General features: G+C 39.4%; 1 long non-coding RNA gene across 9 annotated transcripts in view; it reads left to right on the top strand.

The window, feature by feature from the left end:
* Positions 1 to 437: 437 nt before the first annotated feature.
* LOC136247145 (uncharacterized) overlaps positions 438 to 19,001 on the top strand; it is a 66,227-nt gene continuing 47,663 nt past the window's right edge. For 6 of the 9 annotated variants that reach the window (XR_010697112.1, XR_010697114.1, XR_010697110.1 and 3 more), the window contains exons 1-3: positions 438 to 587; positions 2,134 to 2,210; positions 8,177 to 8,307. This is a non-coding gene — a long non-coding RNA (uncharacterized lncRNA). The remainder of the gene's footprint in view (positions 588 to 2,133; positions 2,211 to 8,176; positions 8,308 to 19,001) is intronic. The other 3 variants (XR_010697113.1, XR_010697111.1, XR_010697115.1) reach the window with 3 other exon arrangements.

Raw genomic sequence — 19,001 nt, forward strand, 5'->3', positions numbered from 1 at the left:
CATTCTAAGTCCCATTCAGATTACCAGCTTTATTGTCAATCGGCCAGAAATAAGTTATGCAATGTGACTAGCTAGATCATTCCGTTGAAATTATGAAACCAACTTGGCATCCTACAGAACCAGTAACGTTAAGCAGTTTTGGATGTATGTAAATTCACGCCTTAAAACTCGTTCATCAGTAAACTCATTTATAAGGTGTGATGACAACTCCTTAGCTAGCAGATTCAGATCAGGACAAGTGTGAGTTTTCAACAAATTTTTCAGTAGTGCCTAGTTAATTATAAGCTATAGTGATCATTAGGAGACTTCTCACAAGTCTTTCAGTCCAGCTAGGATTAAGCAATTGGCGTCATTCCAATGCTTGGATAGTGATGCCCCGGATCACGGGATGTAAATTCGAGTGAGGGTTAGCTAAATCCCACAATCGAACTTGTGATGCAGACTTCACAACGTGATTGTTCGTGTGACCCTTCAAGTGCAGAAGTCGCCCAGCAGAAGTGCCACTGGAAGAAAGCGTTCTCTTCTCTAGACGTGTTGGATCAGTATTTGAGGTGGAAGTACTTCAAAGGTGATTACTTTACTCATGGGTAAGGGGTATATGGCTTAGTACTTGCCACGGTATTTTGTCAACACTTGTGAAAGTGTACAGTCGCGTGTGTAGCGTAAGTCGCCAATTATTGACACTATTCCTCTAGCGATTTTAATCCTTTTTTGGAATGACGTATAAACTTCTGGCTTGAACTGTTCAACAGAGTAGTCTTTAGTCCACCAAATTTTAATCATCTCACGTGAGTGATCGTCATATGTGACTGTCTCTAGGAAAACCGGTCTTATCGCCCATTTAGAAGTATCGAGAAACGTCGGTTTTAAATATTCAGTGTGCTGTAGCTGGCCAATGATGGTAGCTACGCATGCCAAATTTTCACACGTTTTGCAACAATTTCTTACCTTCCTGACCATCCACTGAAGAAGTAGTCAACAGCTAAGTTTCCCACCATTTTAGATAGTTTTTAAACTGAGGTTGTCTGTATCAGGCGAGCTCCAGAAAGGTGGGAGGCGGGGGCCCTGGGAGGCAGGCAAGATGGTGTTCAAAAATTGAAAAAAACGTGCTGGGATGAATTAGGCCAAGTTATAGGCCATTCAGGGCTCAGAACTGGCTAAAATGAAAGGAAATTTACAGCACAGGTCATTGTCCAACACCACAGAGCTGTACAGTCACACACAGCAATCTCCTGGTTGGCCAGGGCTCCATCAAGATCTCAGACCACTCGTACGGCTCGCCACTGTGCTCTAAAAAAGCAGACCACTTTACTCTGGTCGACTGTGGCAGTGAAACTTGATAGTGCATTCATTAAGCTTTGTGTTTGTGTGAAAAAATCAAACTTCCTGTCTTGGGCGATAAGAACGGTTTTCGTAGATCCAGTCACATATGAAGAAGTTTGCTACATGGCACGGACATTATTTAGCTTAATCATGGAACACTCTAAATTTCAGAAACTAACCTGCAGAACTAATTCACAGTGCTTTTGTTTCATTGTAACACTAATGTAGTGAAGCTGTCAAGACAGCGAAATAGCTCAGAGCTTTCCTTTCCGCCATAGAAAAAGTTTAAATTTCCTCTGGTTTCCTTCTGCTATAGCACATCTTAATCACTATTCACTACTTTTTCCAAATCTAGTTTGGAAACTGAGGTATCTATCACGTGTTGTGGGTTAGTACACCCAACATGCCCAATATAAAATGTATGGGGAAATTTGCTACACCCGGTCGGCTTAGGCCATTTTGAATTAGCCAAAATTTCTGTGAATTGGATTTCTTTTAGCATCATTGTATTCGCAGAGAGTTGCTCTACACGTATCAAATTTGGAAAGATACTAAACAGACTTGAGGTAGGCAGTACATGACAATTAATTTCATTTTAATGGTTTTTCAATCTAAATGTATTGGACATGGCTGGACAAAAGTATAGCAAATGTCAGCAAACTCCTTGATATACGTGTGTGAGCCCAATTATCGGCATGAGGTACATATTATCGGTATGAGGTACTTCAGTGATTGACCAATTATCGGCAGATTTTGTGAATTTGTGAGTAACTCTCTGGTTTCTTGTTGGTTCATTGTAAATTTTTGCAGGATATATAGTTCTTGGATATAACCCTGTTTCACACAAGTTTTACAAAGATGAGGCCAGCTGTTAGAGAGATATTCAGGTAAGACGCAAAAGCATACTGGCTCCAGTACAAAATTATTGTTCGTCACTTCATATATTCTGTAGTCTGTACAAGTGCTGATTATTGGTGACTTATGCTATTAGTGCACCTACTGTGGATTTCATGTCTGTTTAATAAGATTATGTATCGTGTAAAGAGTGATTCCCTGTCCCATGTAATGAAAATATGCGGTGAAGTTACAGTAAGGAATTAAGGAATTTTCAATGGAGGCGAAACCCACGGTGCATCATTTCCTCACATTCCACCGAAGCCTAGTCTCGAGTAGCTAGACTGCTTTTTATATTTTTTTTGTGTGGCAGCGGTAAAAAGAGTCTGGTACACATGCAGTAAGAATTGCATGTAATGTTCCATTGCAGCTAGGGTGAATGTTGATTGCTGCTGACTGGCGAAGACCTAAACTTCTTAGATCTGTTTAGGAATGACACTTGCAGACAAATACTATTATTGTTATTGTTATATGAAGTGGTGGCTGGCATTCCTTTATTTGGCCTGCATGGTTACTATGGTCTAGTAAGCAAACAAGCAGGTGGTTAGGCAGACAAGCCAAGTAGTTATAAAACAGCTAAATCAGCTTCTCAAACAGCTTTTTAAGTAGAATTCTAGTCACTTTGCAAAGTGATTGACTAATTGTGTGGGCGGCTGATAGATACACACAGCTTGTTATAGCACTGCAACCAAACCTTTTATGAATAAGTAATTCCACAGAGAATCACTAAGGCGACCCTCAGGGCGATCTTTAAATAGAACTAGCACAAAACTAACCACTCTAGAATAATCTAACTAAGCTAAAATACTTTCTAATACACTTTACTACAAAATCACTACAACACTATAAGTTCTTTCTGCTACAGCTACTTACACCAGCCATCACACACGAGTAACTGCCCGAATTTATTAGTGACAACATTCCATCCTAAGAAGTCTTCTCTGAAATAATCTACTTTGGCTAACCTGTTAGTTATCCATCGCCAAACAAGCTTAATGTAAATTCAAAAGGTTAAGTGCTGTATTTAGCTGACATCACTTTGTACAGCTTGATTCTAATAAATTCGGGCAGTTACTCGTGTGTGATGGCTGGTATAAGTAGCTGTAGCAGAAAGAACTTATAGTGTTGTAGCGATTTTGTAGTAAAGTGTATTAGAAAGTATTTTAGCTTAGTTAGATTATTCTAGAGTGATTAGTTTTGTGCTAGTTCTATTTAAAGATCGCCCTGAGGATCGCCTTAGTGATTCTCTGTGGAATTGCTACGAGGTGAGTATTGTATAAATGCTATAGACTGTATATATAGTAGTAAAATATTAAGAATGTAATTTTCGCTTATTCCGTTATTCCGCTGTTCCGTCATTCCGTATTCCGTTATTCCGCTGTTCCGTTATTCCGTATTCCGGGTTTTATTGCTTCCCATTGGAAGCTGGGGAAAACATGAAAACATGATGTAGCAGCTGCTGCAAGATCTTGTTCAGTTTGTAAACAACTTTTATAAGGTGATAATTCTTCCACTACAACTTCTTCAGCAACATTTGCAAGCCTCTGACAGGCTTTTTTAATGGTCTAGTTCCTTCAGTTACCACCGTCGTCCATTTTTCTGTGAATCAATAATGCACCCATATGGATCACATTTAATGTTGAGCAATTCTAAGTTTATAGAGTCAGACTACTTGATTACTTGTATATGATCACAATAACTAAACCCCACAATCATTTACTGTTCGTGAATCTATAAATGGAGACTCTTCATGTAATAGTGGATAATACCTCTATTTCATTGATTCTATAGTCAAAATCATTTAATTTTTGAAAAGTTTTCCTAAAGAACTGATTTAGTGAAAACTTATTGCAGACTATTGCAATATCTGTACCTTGTAATAATAGAGATATGTTTACAAGTATCCAGTGAAGTGATGTAAACTTCATTGTTAATTTCCCATCCAGCAATACTCAAAAGCATATGTGTAGGTGATTGATTTGGATTTTTAGTGTTAAGAACTGTAGTTGGAAAGTCATGTGACTTTCCATCTATTTTAGCTGGTTTGAAAGTTGCTTATCATACAGTATGGTTGTACTGTATAATAGGATCATGAAGGTTTCCATCTTGACCTTAAAAAATATAGAATTACTTTTTTCCTTTGTAACAGCTTGGCAGTATTGGTTACGCATAATCTTACCCAAATGTGTCTTCTGAGTGATCCCAAACACACCCAACAAGTTTTTATGGAAATAAATTTTATATAACTGAAATAATCAATTGACAGATACCTTCAGGTAAGCATTACACGGCTGGTTATCCTTATGGGCCTGATTTCATCATTGTTCAATATCACTCAGGCCCAAGATAAGCCTTTTTACCTACTGTATGCAGCAGATGAACCTTGGACTTACTTTTGTCCTCCTTTGTGTCTCAGTTAAGTACGTACTTATCCCAATACTGTAGATACGTGGGTAGCATTTAGTGGCTTCTGTGTGCTGATTATGCAGATACAACATACAGACCTTTTGCCATCATCTCTTGGAGATTTCTCTGTTTATCACACAAATCCTCCTGACATGGATGAGCTACGTACTTTACTATGCCCATCAGCAGTTGTGTACAAAGCTATGCCACCTATGAGCTACCATTTAGCTGGTTATTTTCTAAACAGAAATTTTTGTAGGAACAGTAAAATCTGAATTTCGAAGGTTTTAATTTCGAAGGTTTTAATTTCGAAGAATGCATATTTCAAAGTACAGATGAATTTCAAGGAAATAGAAATTCGTGTCACAAATTACAAAATAATATTGTAATCTGCATGTGCTCGCCTTACTCAACTTATGGAATCGGGGATGGAATTAATCCGCCCCACTTTTGCACACTGGAAAGAAGACTTGAGGTAGATAGCAGTCACTGGCGAGGAAATCGGCTCGATCAGCGTTCAGTAGCAGACAACATGGATTTCCAACAATGACCATTCTGGATAATTTACTGGTTATTGTTGCAGTAATGATACTGTTCAACTTTTGTTAATAATATTGAGCTTAAACTTTTAAAGAACACACGTTCGAATATGTGTTGTCTGATCACGTGAAAGTATGTTAGTTTTACTTCTGGGAATTTATTTTCGAAGAACAACAGGAGTTGGGAATTTATTTTCGAAGAGAAGTACCTCTTCGAAACATCCGAAAATAGAAACCCTTCGGAAATAACCAACTATGTGGTACACTACAGCCATAGATACAAGCATGATATTTCCAAACACTTCATACAGTTTGTTTCTTTCTGCTTTGACATAACATCAGTTAGTATTTCTGGCAACTATATCCCCCGACTACACTCTGTGATCACCATCCCTGCTACAACACCCACTATCACATCGCCAAGCTGACTGCTAGTGTATTAGAAGTCGCCTATATGCACCTGCAGATAGGCGACTTCTGCAGGTGCATATAGGACATTAAATCCCTACTTCAGTCTACATATACCCATGACAGAGTTAGGGATTAAACGTCCACTAGTTTATATCTTCAGGTGTAGACTACCTCCATTGTTTCACTACTTTTTATTTCTATGATATCTTACACCACAGCAAGTTGAAATACTCGAATTTCATTGGCTACTTACAGGTATCTAAATCCTTTAGATCCCTTGTTTATGTCTCGATAGATCCCTGTCTCTGATGTGATACAAAACATGGCAATTACGCGCCTGTAACATTGGCAACACATTGGCATTTAACTGGATAGCAAGTACCTCAATAGTAAGTGCTGTTACAAGTTACAGGGGGCCTGTCTACTTACAAATACAACATTTCTCGTGTTTCAAGCAGCTTGGAAGGTACAACAAACAGCAGTGAAGGTACATGAACTGAGCTGTGGTCTAAATTAGTTAGACATCTAAACACAGGGTTCTATGAAATTTAGAAACTCTCAGGCCCTGTAGTAGCACCCTCGCTTCGCTCGTGTGCCACAACAGAACCTTTCAGGTTTCTAAATTCCGTAGAACCCTGTGTTTAGATGTCTAACTATTATTTTAAATTCTTAGTTTTCCTTGTGTAACATTATTATAAGTAGTGAACCTTTGCATACTGCATTAGCTGAGAAGGAATTGTTATTGTTTTTGTCTGAAAGCGTGTCCTAACTGTTAAATACTGAAATAGTGAACCAGCCATCACTCTTTGTTTTCAGCTACGCATGTTCAGTCCATTGCATAGCATTTCAAATGAAGAACTCTAGGAGAGAGACCTCTGAAATCAATCCAAACTTAGACAATTCCTGTCAAGCCATCATGTGGTGCTCCATGAATCGACACCTTGTGCTGTCAGCAAAGAGCCATAAAGGAGTGCACAGGTAAGTTCATGAAGCATGCATTGTATTGCAATATGCCCAAAGACACCTGTTGGGTTGAAGCAACATTAAACAATGAATAATCAAGCCCATAGCCTTTGCCATTATCGAGTTCCACTTGTCTGAAGTTAAGCAGTCAGTCAGTCATTCAGTATTGTGAGGGTGGTTTTGTTGTGATTTTTAAAAATTTTTTTTATTTTTTATTTTTTGCCCACAATAGCCCAAAATTCATGATCCCTACTACACATTGTACTCTATGATAAATCACTAACTATTGGCAGGTGTCACGAGTTTGTATTTTAAACTCTTATCAAAATAAACAAATTACAGTGTACCATATACAGGTAGCTGGTTATTTTCAAAGGGGTTTTACTTTTGGATGTTTCAAAGAGGCCCTTCTCTTTGAAATTAAAAATTTCCAAGTCCTGTAGTTCTTCAAAAATAAATTCCCACAAATAAAAATAAAATACTTTCATGTGATCGAACAACGTGTACCGTATATGACCGTATAGAAGCCCGGGCGTTTATTTCCTATAAATCATTTTTGACCCGGCGTTTAAACGAGACCGGCGTTAATTTGGACCCGGGAGTTTATTTCTTACTAACCACTCGTTGAGAATGATAGGTGCCAGTAAAGTACCTACGAAATACGAAATCCATAGCCCATCACGTACATAAACCCATTTGGACTCCTCTGCTGGGTGAAACATTGGAAGCCGGGCGGAAAGCATGATATGACAATAACCACGATAAATACGCTATGGCCATCACCAGAAGAGAAGGCATAGTCGAACAAGACAAGACATCATAAGAATGGTGACGAGACATCATTGTATAGTTAGCAGCTCGGCAGCTGACACGGGTTTAGAACCCCTTTCAGTGCATATCATTAGCACCCCGGCGTTTAAATGAGCCCCGGCGTTTATTGACAGTCCACTAGCTGTACCCGGCGTATATTTGAGCCCCTGCGTGTATTTGAGCCCGGCTTTAATACGGTCATATACGGTATTCGCTTGTGTATTCTTTACAAGCTTAAGCTCAGTATTGTTAACACTAGTTGGACAGTGTCATTATCCCTACAGTGGTACACTAAATGCACAGTAGGGATATTCACTTCTTATTGTTTTACAGTATTTGGACATTATGTAATGCTCCAATCCAGCTTGTTTCATTACTTTTTATTGCAGCACTATACACTGTCCGTACTCTAATTTAATATAAATATATTGTGTGGGTTATTAACCATGTGATGGTAAAGTGTATATAGAAGTTAGAAATGTTAAAATATTTGGAGAGTTACCCTGACTGATCAGCGGTACATAACTGATTACATCATAAAATGGCCTTTATTTTTGTACGTGTGGTTGTTGTAGCGATTTGATGTTGTAGCAATTTCGGTCTTTATTGTTGTAGCAATTTTATTCCAAAGACTTTTGCTTTTCCAACTTGGATAGATAACAATTTTTGACAATTTTTCCTGATGAATGTTTGGAGGAAACTTGTACATGCATGCTGTGTTGAGAATTTGTGTTGTTGTGTTTGTAAAAGTCATTAATGTTATCCTATGCTCCACATATAACTGGTAGGCTTTGTATGCAATTGTCTGTGTTGTGTCTGTTCTAATCTAGCTTCCTGTGTATACAAAAGATGAATAACACTGGAACTCCAGCATTAGTACAAATCCACGAAATTGTACCACTTTTTGTGTGCTCTACTTAAACCATTTAATCTCCTAGTTGGCCTGTGAACTTCTGTAAAGGTATGTATGTATAATGTATGTACGTATGTATGTATGTATGTATGTATGTATGTATGTATGTATGTATGTATGTATGTATGTATGTATGTATGTATGTATGTATGTATGTATGTATGTATGTATGTATGTATGTATGTACGTACGTATGTATGTACGTACGTATGCATGTACGTATGTATGTATGTATGTCCAGTGACTCTATATACATTGATGTATGTCCGACTGTCCATTAATACTATCCTGGGTTTGTATTATAAGGTATAGTAGTATCGACCAATTTTTGTCTTTTGAGTGTCCAACAAACTTCCTATAGTGGTACTTGGTCTTGGTGTTGTGATTTTGTAGACTAACTGCGCAGTGTGCTAGACTATGTAAAACCATATGCTATCAACTGCTAACACTTGTTATCAACTATACATACATTTTTAAACCAGGCGTGCGCCCACAGCCGGCTGAAGGCCGGCTGTGGGCGCGCGCCTGGTTTACTGAAATTGTTTTCGTAAAAGTGTGTGTGTGTACCTATCTACCTATCTACATATCTACCTATCTACCTATCTATGTTTGTCCGTACGCACCCACGTGAGCAAAATCGTTTAATAATGGTTAAAGCAGCTTTTACGTAAGAAGTAAAAGTGAAATGAAGTCTGTATTAAACTTCTGCACAGGTGAACTTTGCTCTGAGGTGGTTTCTTTTCGGCGGACTGAAATACGGGTGTGGCGACTTTCCTCAGACTACCTTCCCCTTGAAGTTTTCAGGCGTTTAGTAACTGAAAAACAACGGTGCAGGCCTCGTACACTATCAGGAATAGCCTATCGCTTCGAGTTGAAAGGGGGCGTATCCCTTACATACGCGAACGAAAATGAAGAGCAGCATTGAGGCTTTGTCGAGAGAATTTGTGGGAAAAAACACGTTAGTCACACTATAAAACAGTTTAGAAGATACTTCTGTGCGTAATATGTTGGTAAAAGCAGTTTGTTTAACAAACGCTTCCTTAGCAGTGCATAGCAACGTAATTGAACAAATGACGAATATTTCATAAATTACAAAATACGAGAATTAGCTACATAGTTGGTCAACTCATAGTAGCATAAATGAGTTAGCTAGCTGAATGGCGCCTGGTTTTAGAAGTAGCACAACATCAACTTGTTTTCCATATACCATTTGTGACCCGCTGAGCAAAAACCATCCTTTTTGCAAAATTCAATTTTTGTATTAAAATGTATTGAAATAAACTGGGTAAATATACGTGTGCTACATAAAAAAAATTTACGCACATTTTAATAGTTTATTATGTACTGAAACAAAGTTCAAATCAATAAACCCTACACACCAACAGATGTTTCTGTTCATTGAGACATAGATATTATAGCTTATGAAACGGGATTGGAAACTGGATTGGAAACTGATGAGGTCACATAACTAACGTGTGTTATGGGCAGCTGGTTAGCGATTTGTTCATTAAAGTAATGAAGGGAGTGCCTGTCCTTAATTGTGTTTACTTGTTAGTCACAGCAGTGAAAACAATACAGAAACAACAAGCATGTTCACTCAGACTTGGTATGGTTACTCCAGGTGTTGGCCCATACCATACATTACTTCAGCTGTTACATCCGTCACTTCAGTTGATGTAATGTTGATACTTAATAAACTATATTGAAGTGTTTAGCTATGTGCATATAGACTGTCTGTGTAGGCTGCTGAGAGCAGTGGCAAATTATAAGGGGACTTCAGTGGTAGGTAGCCGATGTGTGCCATTATACCGTATGCTTGCCTTCTGAGGCTCATCAGCACTTTATGAGATGTGCAGTGCACATATTTCTTCTCAGTCAGCCACACAGTGTTTTCCAAGTGTCCAATACATTGCCAGACACCTCAGGTAGTTATAGAAAACAGTGTTTAAACATACTGAACAGTATTAACAGGCTGTGAACAAAGTCAACAACATACATGCTGTATAAATCATAATTCTGACTGGCTCCCACAGGAGCTACTTCATCCAACTGGGTGGCAATGGTAAGAAAGATGGAAGATTTCATCTGCTGTACGTGCTTCATAACAGTTTGCAGTTTTCAGTTACAGGTTTCTGACTCCCTGCTTCACAGGTTTACTGTTAACCTCCTTGCAGGTCCCTAAAGAGATAGTTGTCTAATGCAACCTTTCATTCACAGAGGTATTCCTAAATGTAAACTTAAAAGCTCAACCTTATACTTTACTAACAAACAATACAAAAAAAAAACAGAACAAAAAAACAGAACAAAAAAAATCAAAAAAACACAGTGTTTATGTTATGTTTAAAATTACACTGATCCTTATACACTGTATTTTAGTTGTCAGATATAAGACATTGAGGAGAGTTGTTCTGGAAACACAGTAGTAACAGTACTACAATGAAAAATTAATTTATTATTTGTACTCCCCAGTATAGAGCAGTAACACACGGCGTCACAGTAGTTACATAATCACTTCCATGGGACAGAAAATGTATGCATCTAACCTCAGGTTTGTTGAAACTGCCTTTATAAATGTGACCGTGTTACCAGGAGCAAGGAAGTAAGTAGTGTAAGAGATATTTTAGTGCAGGGTTATGCTGGGCAAGTTATAGCAAATAATTAGCAAAAAATGTGTGGGCACAAGGATTTTGACACTAACAAAAATACAAAAGGAGAGTCCACAACATATAATATTTCATTATTTCTTACTGAAGTGACAATCATTTTTTGTCGAGTTCATCCTTGTAACTAACCTGATTCCCGTTCCCCACAGAATTTGCCATTACGCATTTTACTGTAATTGACGTAAAAGTGGGTTAAAATTGCCTTTCAACTGTGGTGGGGATTAGACAAATCCTATGCCCCAGTAGTGGGGCTTTAGCTGTCAAAGACACCTTGCATATAAGGTATATGTACAGGTTAATTTATGTACAAGGGACCCATTAAATTTTCTCTATCATTTTACAAGTCATTTTACAAGTCATTTTACAAGTCATTCGTATTTTTAGTTAGTATTCACATATGATTTTCAAAAGCACTCAAAATTATAATTATTGCTGATGTGGTATACACTCAAACTAAATCCCACAATCAGTTCTTATTAGTTAGAATATAAATACACTGTGTGGGTTAACCTTGTGATGATAAAGTGTATTCGTAGAAGTTGAACATGTTTTGAATTTTTGGACAGTTACCCTGACTGATCAGTGGTAACTGATTACATCATGAAATGGCCTTTATTTTAGTGCACATGGAGGGTTATAGGAAAACCACTATACCTTAATGATTTTCCTATTTATGGGGATATGTTGTTAAATTTTTCATAGTTTATTTCAGTTGTGAGTTATGTGCCTGTAATATTTTTAAACCAGGCATGCGCCCACAACCAGCTGAAAGGGCGTGCACCTGGTTTACTGAAATTGTTTCTGTGTTGGTTCGTGCGTGCGTGCGTGCGTGCGTGTGTGTGTGTGTGTGTGTGTGTGTGTGTGTGTGTGTGCCAAATCTACCTATCTATGTTAATCCGTATGCACCCATGTGAGTAAAATCGTTAATGGTAAAACCAGCTTTTACATAAGAAATAAAAGCGAAATGAAGTCTGTATTACCTTCCCTTAGGGTTTTACAGGCATTTAACAATTGAGAAACAACAGTGCAGTCCTTGCAGACTACCAGGAACAGCCTATCCCTTGGAGTTGGAAAGGACATTTCCCCGACATGCAATCAAAAATGAAGAGCAGCTTTGAGGCTTTTTGACGAATTTGTGGGGAAAAGAACACTATAGTCAAACTATGAAACAGTTTAGAAGAAAATTCTGTGCATAATATGTTGTTAAAAGCGGTTTGTTTAACAAGTGCTTCCTTAGCAGTGCATAGCAACGTAATTGAAGAATTACAAAAATTTCATGAATTATGAAATCCAACAATTACAATAAATTAATGGACAACATAATACGAAATATTAATACATAGTTGGCTAATTCCAGATGAGTTAGCTAGCTGCATGGCACCTGGTTTTTAGAAGTAGCACAACATCAACTTGTATGCCATAATTTTGCTGTATATAATTCGAATATTATTTCTTGTTGCTCCAAATGTCTAGTGTTATAACTTTAAGACTATTCAATATGAAATACCATGTCTACTCCTTTGTTACTGTAGATAACAGAAAAGCACATCCAGTTAATTCTCATGTAGTGTTAGAAAGAAGTTTGTCCAGTAAAGCAAACAAACATTGCTTGAAGGGGCCGGGAATTATCAGACAGTACAACGTAGTAAATTGTATTGTTTAAGTAGGGATCGCTCCAAAAGTGAAGTGTACTGCGTAAAATTCCAGCTTTAAAAATTATTGTACAGACATCTTGTGTGACAAAAATCACCTTTGTGCAATAATATTTGTGACCGCCTTAACAAAAACTTGTCTAGTTCGCACAAGCATGCGTATTGAGAAAATCGAAATTTGAAAATAATTTGTAAAATTACAATGCTACAAGAAAAATACGCAAGTTTTTATCGAGCCAGTACCAAAGAAGGAAGACTCAAATCGATTAAAACTATATACCATATTTTTCGCCTTCTCATGTGGAGTGCGAAAATCTTTGTTTTGTTTTTGTAGCCCCAATGGTTTGCATGTCACGTGTGTTTGTTTACAATGCGGTAGATGTAAACAAAATTATCGCCATTTCTTCAACAAAACTGCCTTCATGCGCCTATGCACAAGTGACTGCAAGGCTAAAACTATACCTTGGTTGATCTGCCAATCCATGATGAACATCGTAAGCCAAATTCCAACTTTGTAGGCTAATCCAAACGGAAGTTATGGTTGCGAATGCAAGTGTCTGTAGATTATTTTTAGTACAAATTGATTTCCTTGTTCTTCCTACTTTCTATCACTGTAATTCCAAAACTACTCACTACAGAAGGGTGAAACTTTGGTGAACCATTCCTTGGACAATGCAGATGATGCTGAGAAATTTAAAAAATAAAAAATAATTTGGAGGTTGTGCGAACTAGATGGATTTTCGCTGAAATGGTCACATTTGTCTATTTAACATGAAATTCAGCTTTAAAATCAAGAAAATATTTTCCGTTAACCGGATATAGTGTTAAAAAATGCTAAAACTTAAAATTTCATCTGCCTCACTCACTCACTCACTCACTCACTCACTCACTCACTCACTCACTCACTCACTCACTCACTCACTCACTCACTCACTCACTCACTCACTCACTCACTCACTCACTCACTGCCTAACCACGGTCACAAGCCAATGAAGCAGCACTATTTTATGCCACAATAATAACGCACTCACCAGTGGGATTAGACGTATGGTAGCCATGCCCATTCATCAGTCTGTAGGTATGCATGAATCCATGCCAATTTATGTAAATTGTGACCAGGCCTACAACTATAGAGAATGTAGGCACATGGTTTTTGTCTACTTTTTCAAACTTCCATCACTCATAACTTTTTATACCATTATGCTATTGCAGTGCAAATTTCAACTCTTGGTAAGCATTTACTTGGCTTTATGATGTAATGCAGATATTCTGTTCTGGTACAGAAATATAACCTGTAGTGTGATGGGTTGTATTTTGTGCCCACATGCCCTGTTTTCACAGGCCCGGTCACAATTACTGTCTGTAGACATATGGTAGCCACGCCCATTCATCAGTCTGTAGGTAAGCACGGATCCACGTCCACTATTGTTTGCAGGCTTATGTAGAACCACGCCATGCCCACTGTTGAGTTGTTATTGTATGAGTCATAATCGTGCTGTGATTAACTCTTTTAAAATATTGTGACAAGTTTTGTGAAAGCAAGCTATTTAGTGGTCATGAGCTTGCAAAAAAAACTTCACAAAAAATATAAGGAAAAATTAGGATTTTTAAATTAGATTAGGGACAGTGTATAGTGCTGCAATAAAAAGTACTGAAACAAGCTGGATCGAAGTAGTACATAATGTCCAAATACTGTAAAACAATAAGAAGTGAATATCCCTACTGTGCATTGAGTGTAGCACAGTAGGGATATTCACTTCGTATTGTTTTACAGTATTTGGACATTACATACAACTCTTATCCAGCTTGTTTCAGTATTTTTATTGCAGCACTATACACTGTCCCTACTATAATTTAAAATTCCCAATTTTTTCTTATATATAATTTCAATGCCATCAATGCCTTTATTGTTGTGGATCGAAGCATTTAACATGTTGGGTGAATACAGCCTGTTGCATGATCATGCCTTTTCAGAGTCTATAGCTATTCCATAAGACTGATCATGAGTACACAGTCTACCTGTAGCTAGTAGACAGGTGTTTGAGTATCATGGAGGTATCATGGAGCAAGCCTTCATATACTATATGTAGTGACAGTAACTGGACTCTTAATAACGCACACTCACACGTGTTCACACTATCGTTACATTCACGTGATACACAATATGGCCTAATATAATTATAAAATGTTGTCAGTCTAGTATTACACTTGCCCCTCCCAGAAGAGGCTTGTCCACAAGCATATCATGGAACATATCAATCTGGTGGTCTGCAATGTCTCTGAGGGTAGCGTGAAACTGATTCAACAGTATCTTCTAACGATGGCAGGATAATGTGTTCAATTCCAGGTGGTGCCCAGTCACCCCTAACATGGGTATCAGTACTTGTACTAGCATCCTCAGCTTCATGTATTGTTGAGTCTTTCAGATCTGAAATATAACGGTGTCTCAATCGGTTAGTATGTACGACCTTAGTTCGTTTACTATCACATATTTCAACTCTGACAGGACTCTTCACAGATTTTACAACCCATTCCCCCTCCCATCGAGGATCCAATTTGCCGGCCGTTGGGACTGAGAGCCACACAGGATCTCCTAGTTTAAAGGATGGGGTACTTGTGTGCTGATCGTAGTGTAATTTTTGATTACGAGCTGCCAGGGCAATGTTTGTGTGGACAAAATCTTGCAACTTTGCTAGTCTAGCTTGGACTGTTGCTGAGTATGTGGAAGGATCAAATGCAAGCTGCTTGTCTCTTTGAAAGTTTGGCGGGTTTCTACCATACAACAGCAAGTAAGGAGAAGCTCCAGTTGTGGTGTGGCATGATGTTTGATATGCATATGGCACATGGGGAAGGTACACTTCCCAGTCACTATTAGAGGAAACATATGTCCGAAGCAGCTGGAGCAATGTTCGGTTAAAACGCTCTACCATCCCATCTCCTTGTGGGTGGTAGGGAGTGGTATGAGATTTACTAACACCAAAGGCCTTTAGAACTTCAGTAAAGATGGTACTCTCAAAATTTCGGCCTTGATCAGAATGAATGGTTAGTGGTGGACCATATGTGCAGAAAAATTTTACTAGTTCTGCAACAATACGATTAGCTGTTTGGTCTGGAAGGGGTACAGCATCAGCCCATTTGGTAAAATAATCTTGCAGGACAAGCAGATATCGATTATTGTTAGTTGAAAGTGGGACCTGCAGTATGTCAACAGCAACCATTTGCCATGGTTGACCAATTGGCATGTTCTGCAGTGGAGCACGTGGAGGTAGGCTAAGCTTAGATTTCTGGCAGGTAGTGCAGTTCCTGCAATAGCACTCTACGTCTTTTGCCATGTTAACCCAATAGGCATTCCTACGTAGTCTATCTAAGGTTTTGTCTATCCCTAGATGACCAGCAGTGGGTATATCATGGCTAAGGGTCAATGCTTTTTGCTGGAGCGAAGGTGGAAGAATAGGCACTGTTATAACTTCTTCCAAAGGCCCAAGGGAGTATGTTCGATACAATACACCATCTGCAACTGCCAGCTGTTTCCACAACTGTTTGTACCTACGCAAGATACCTCGATTCCACGTGGTACCACAAAGTATCTCACAAGACTGCAGGCATGCTTGGTGAACAACTGATATAATGGGGTCCTGCATTTGAGCTTCCTTCAATTCTGGTAGTGAGTAATGTGTTAAAGCTACAGTAAGTGCACATGAAGGTGGTGACAACCGCGAAAGTGCATCAGCATTTGTGTTGGCTGAGCCCTTCCGGTGCACTATGGAGAAGTCATATTCTTGCATTGCTAGGGCCCAGGGGCACAACATACCCTCCATCTTTTGTGCAGATAGCCATTGTAAGGGTTCATGATCAGTGAGAATCTGAAATGACCTTCCTAGGAGGTAGTGGCGAAACTGTTTAAGGGCAAAAACAATGGCGAGACATTCACGTTGTATAACACTATAATTTCACTCTGAGGATGTAAGAGACCGGCTAGCATATGCTATCACATGCCCATCCTGCTCTAAGACAGCTCCTAGTCCTATGGCACTGGCATCAGTTTGAAGGACAAATGGTTTGGCGTCTTGGCGAAAACAGGGATATGCAAGAACATGGTGTTGTACCAAATGAGATTTTAAGGTGTCAAAGGCTTTACTACATGCTTGATCCCAAGTAAAGGGTACATTCTTTTGTGTTAAGGAGTAAAGAGGTCCAGCGATATTGGAGAAATTGAGAATGTAACGTCTATAATAGGAAGCTAACTGGCGGATTTCAGTTGAATTGGTTGGGGTTGGCCAATCTGTGATATCTTGGGCCTTACTAGGGTCAGGTGACATTCCCTTGGCTGAAAAAATGTGCCCTAGATAGCGCACACTGGGTAATCCAATGTGGCATTTCGTACCTCGAAGTGTTAAGCCAGCATTTTGTAAGCGTTGGAATACAACCTCTAAGTGCTGAGTGTGTACCTGAACATTATTTGAGTGAATTAAAATATCATCGAAATAGATAGTAACAAAGGGCAACCCATGCAAGGTCTTGTCCATGAGACGTTGAAATGAGCTAGGGGCACCTGTCAATCCAAAAGGCATCCTGCAGAATTCGTATAGTCCCATACCAGGACCCGGGCAGAAAGCTGTTTTCTCCCTATCAGCAACATTAACAGGCAGCTGCCAATACCCACTATGTAAGTCGAGCGTCGAAAATATGGTGGACCCAGCAAGTCGATCTTGCACTTCATCAGGCAGTGGCAAGGGGTATGAATCCTTGGTAGTACGTTTATTCAACTCTCTGTAATCCACACATATTCTCAACTGGCCTGACTTTTTGGGCACAAACACAGCTGGGGCCATCCAGGGGCTCTTGCTACGAACAATTATACCTTGCTTCAGCATGGTCTGAATTTGTTGGTTTACTTCACTACGATAATGTGCTGGGACACGCCTGGGGGGACCCTTACTGGATTGCCTACAGTAGGTATGTAGTGATGTGTACTATCAGTTATCCCAGGGGTGATACAAAACACTTCCTTATAACCTTCCAATATGTGCTTAAGTTGGGGGTTAGTACACTCTGGAAGGTCAAAATTGGATGACCCTTTGTAGTCGGGGATGGCACACTCATCTACTACATCAATTTCTGGCTCAGTAACAAGGGATTGCAACATACAAACATTGGATTGATTTTGGCATACATCTTCATATATGGGAATAATTTGGGCCACAGCAACAGGATCCGTAAATGGGGGAGGGTCAGGGGATGTCTTACGGACAGCAACTGGGGCTTGACTGAAATTCAGAATTAGTCCATTTTGTTGTAAAACGTCTATTCCCAGTATCACGGATGTTACAAGATTCTTAAATACCACAAAATCATGGAACACATCAAACTCACCCAGCTGTACTTTTGTTCTTATGTGTCTGAGGATCGGCAACTGATCTCCCGATGCTGTTACAAGATGTGATGGCCTGACTTGGGGTGTATCAACAATGTTCTTTATGTTGGATAGGATATCACACTGCACCAAGGACACCGACGATCCTGAATCAAGCATAAGATCCACTGTAACACCGCCTAACTGTCCTTTTACAACGGTTGCTTGAGATTTAACTACAGCTACTGTAACAGTCATAACATCCATCGGGTCAGTGTGAGGGCTTATTGGCGGGGACACCTGCTGCCCAGTGCAGACGCCCCTTGCTCGTTTCCCTGATGCCAGCAGTTTCTTGACAGGTGTCCTGGCTGACCACAGGTAAAACACAGACGATTCCTGGCAGGGCAATCACGTTGCACATGGCCCAACTGATTGCAATTAAAACAGCGTGGTCTGTTTCTGGCTGGTGGTTGGTTAGCACTCCTCTGACGCGTTGACAACAAAGCTACTTGTTCAGTTAAAACTGCCACCTGATCCCTTAGGTGTTGTACTTCTGACGATCCATTGGTTGGTTCTTCAATAGCAGCAACAGGTTGAGAGTCCACCGCTATCAAAAGCCTTGCGCGCGTAACTGCTGCTTCGAGGGTCTTTACTTCACCTGATGCTCTTAACTGCCGCGTTATAGCTTCTGGTAAGCCGGCTACAAACTGGTGTAACAAAAGTGGGTCTTTGGCTTCCTTGTTCAGCGACGGGACAGCCATTTCAAGCAGCTTCTTAAGGTCATGTACGAATACCGATATTGCTTCGCCAGGGCGCAACTTTCTTTGGTGAAACTCGTCAAGGGATACAAATCCCATGGGCATCACTGCCGACAGAATCTCCTTCTTAGCGCCATCGTAATCATCTTGTTGTTCTGTCGTGAGCTCCAACCACACAACCAGTGCCTCTCCTTCTAGCAAAGTTGGTAGCTTCGCTGCTTTCGCTGCTGCGTTCCATCCATTGGCTCTGGAACAGATCTCGAATCGTTGAAACCAATCCGCCGCATCTCCACCCGAAAAGGGCTTAGGTAGACTT

The sequence above is a fragment of the Dysidea avara genome, chromosome 2, assembly GCF_963678975.1.
Source record: "Dysidea avara chromosome 2, odDysAvar1.4, whole genome shotgun sequence".
Classification (NCBI taxonomy): Eukaryota; Metazoa; Porifera; class Demospongiae; order Dictyoceratida; family Dysideidae; genus Dysidea; species Dysidea avara.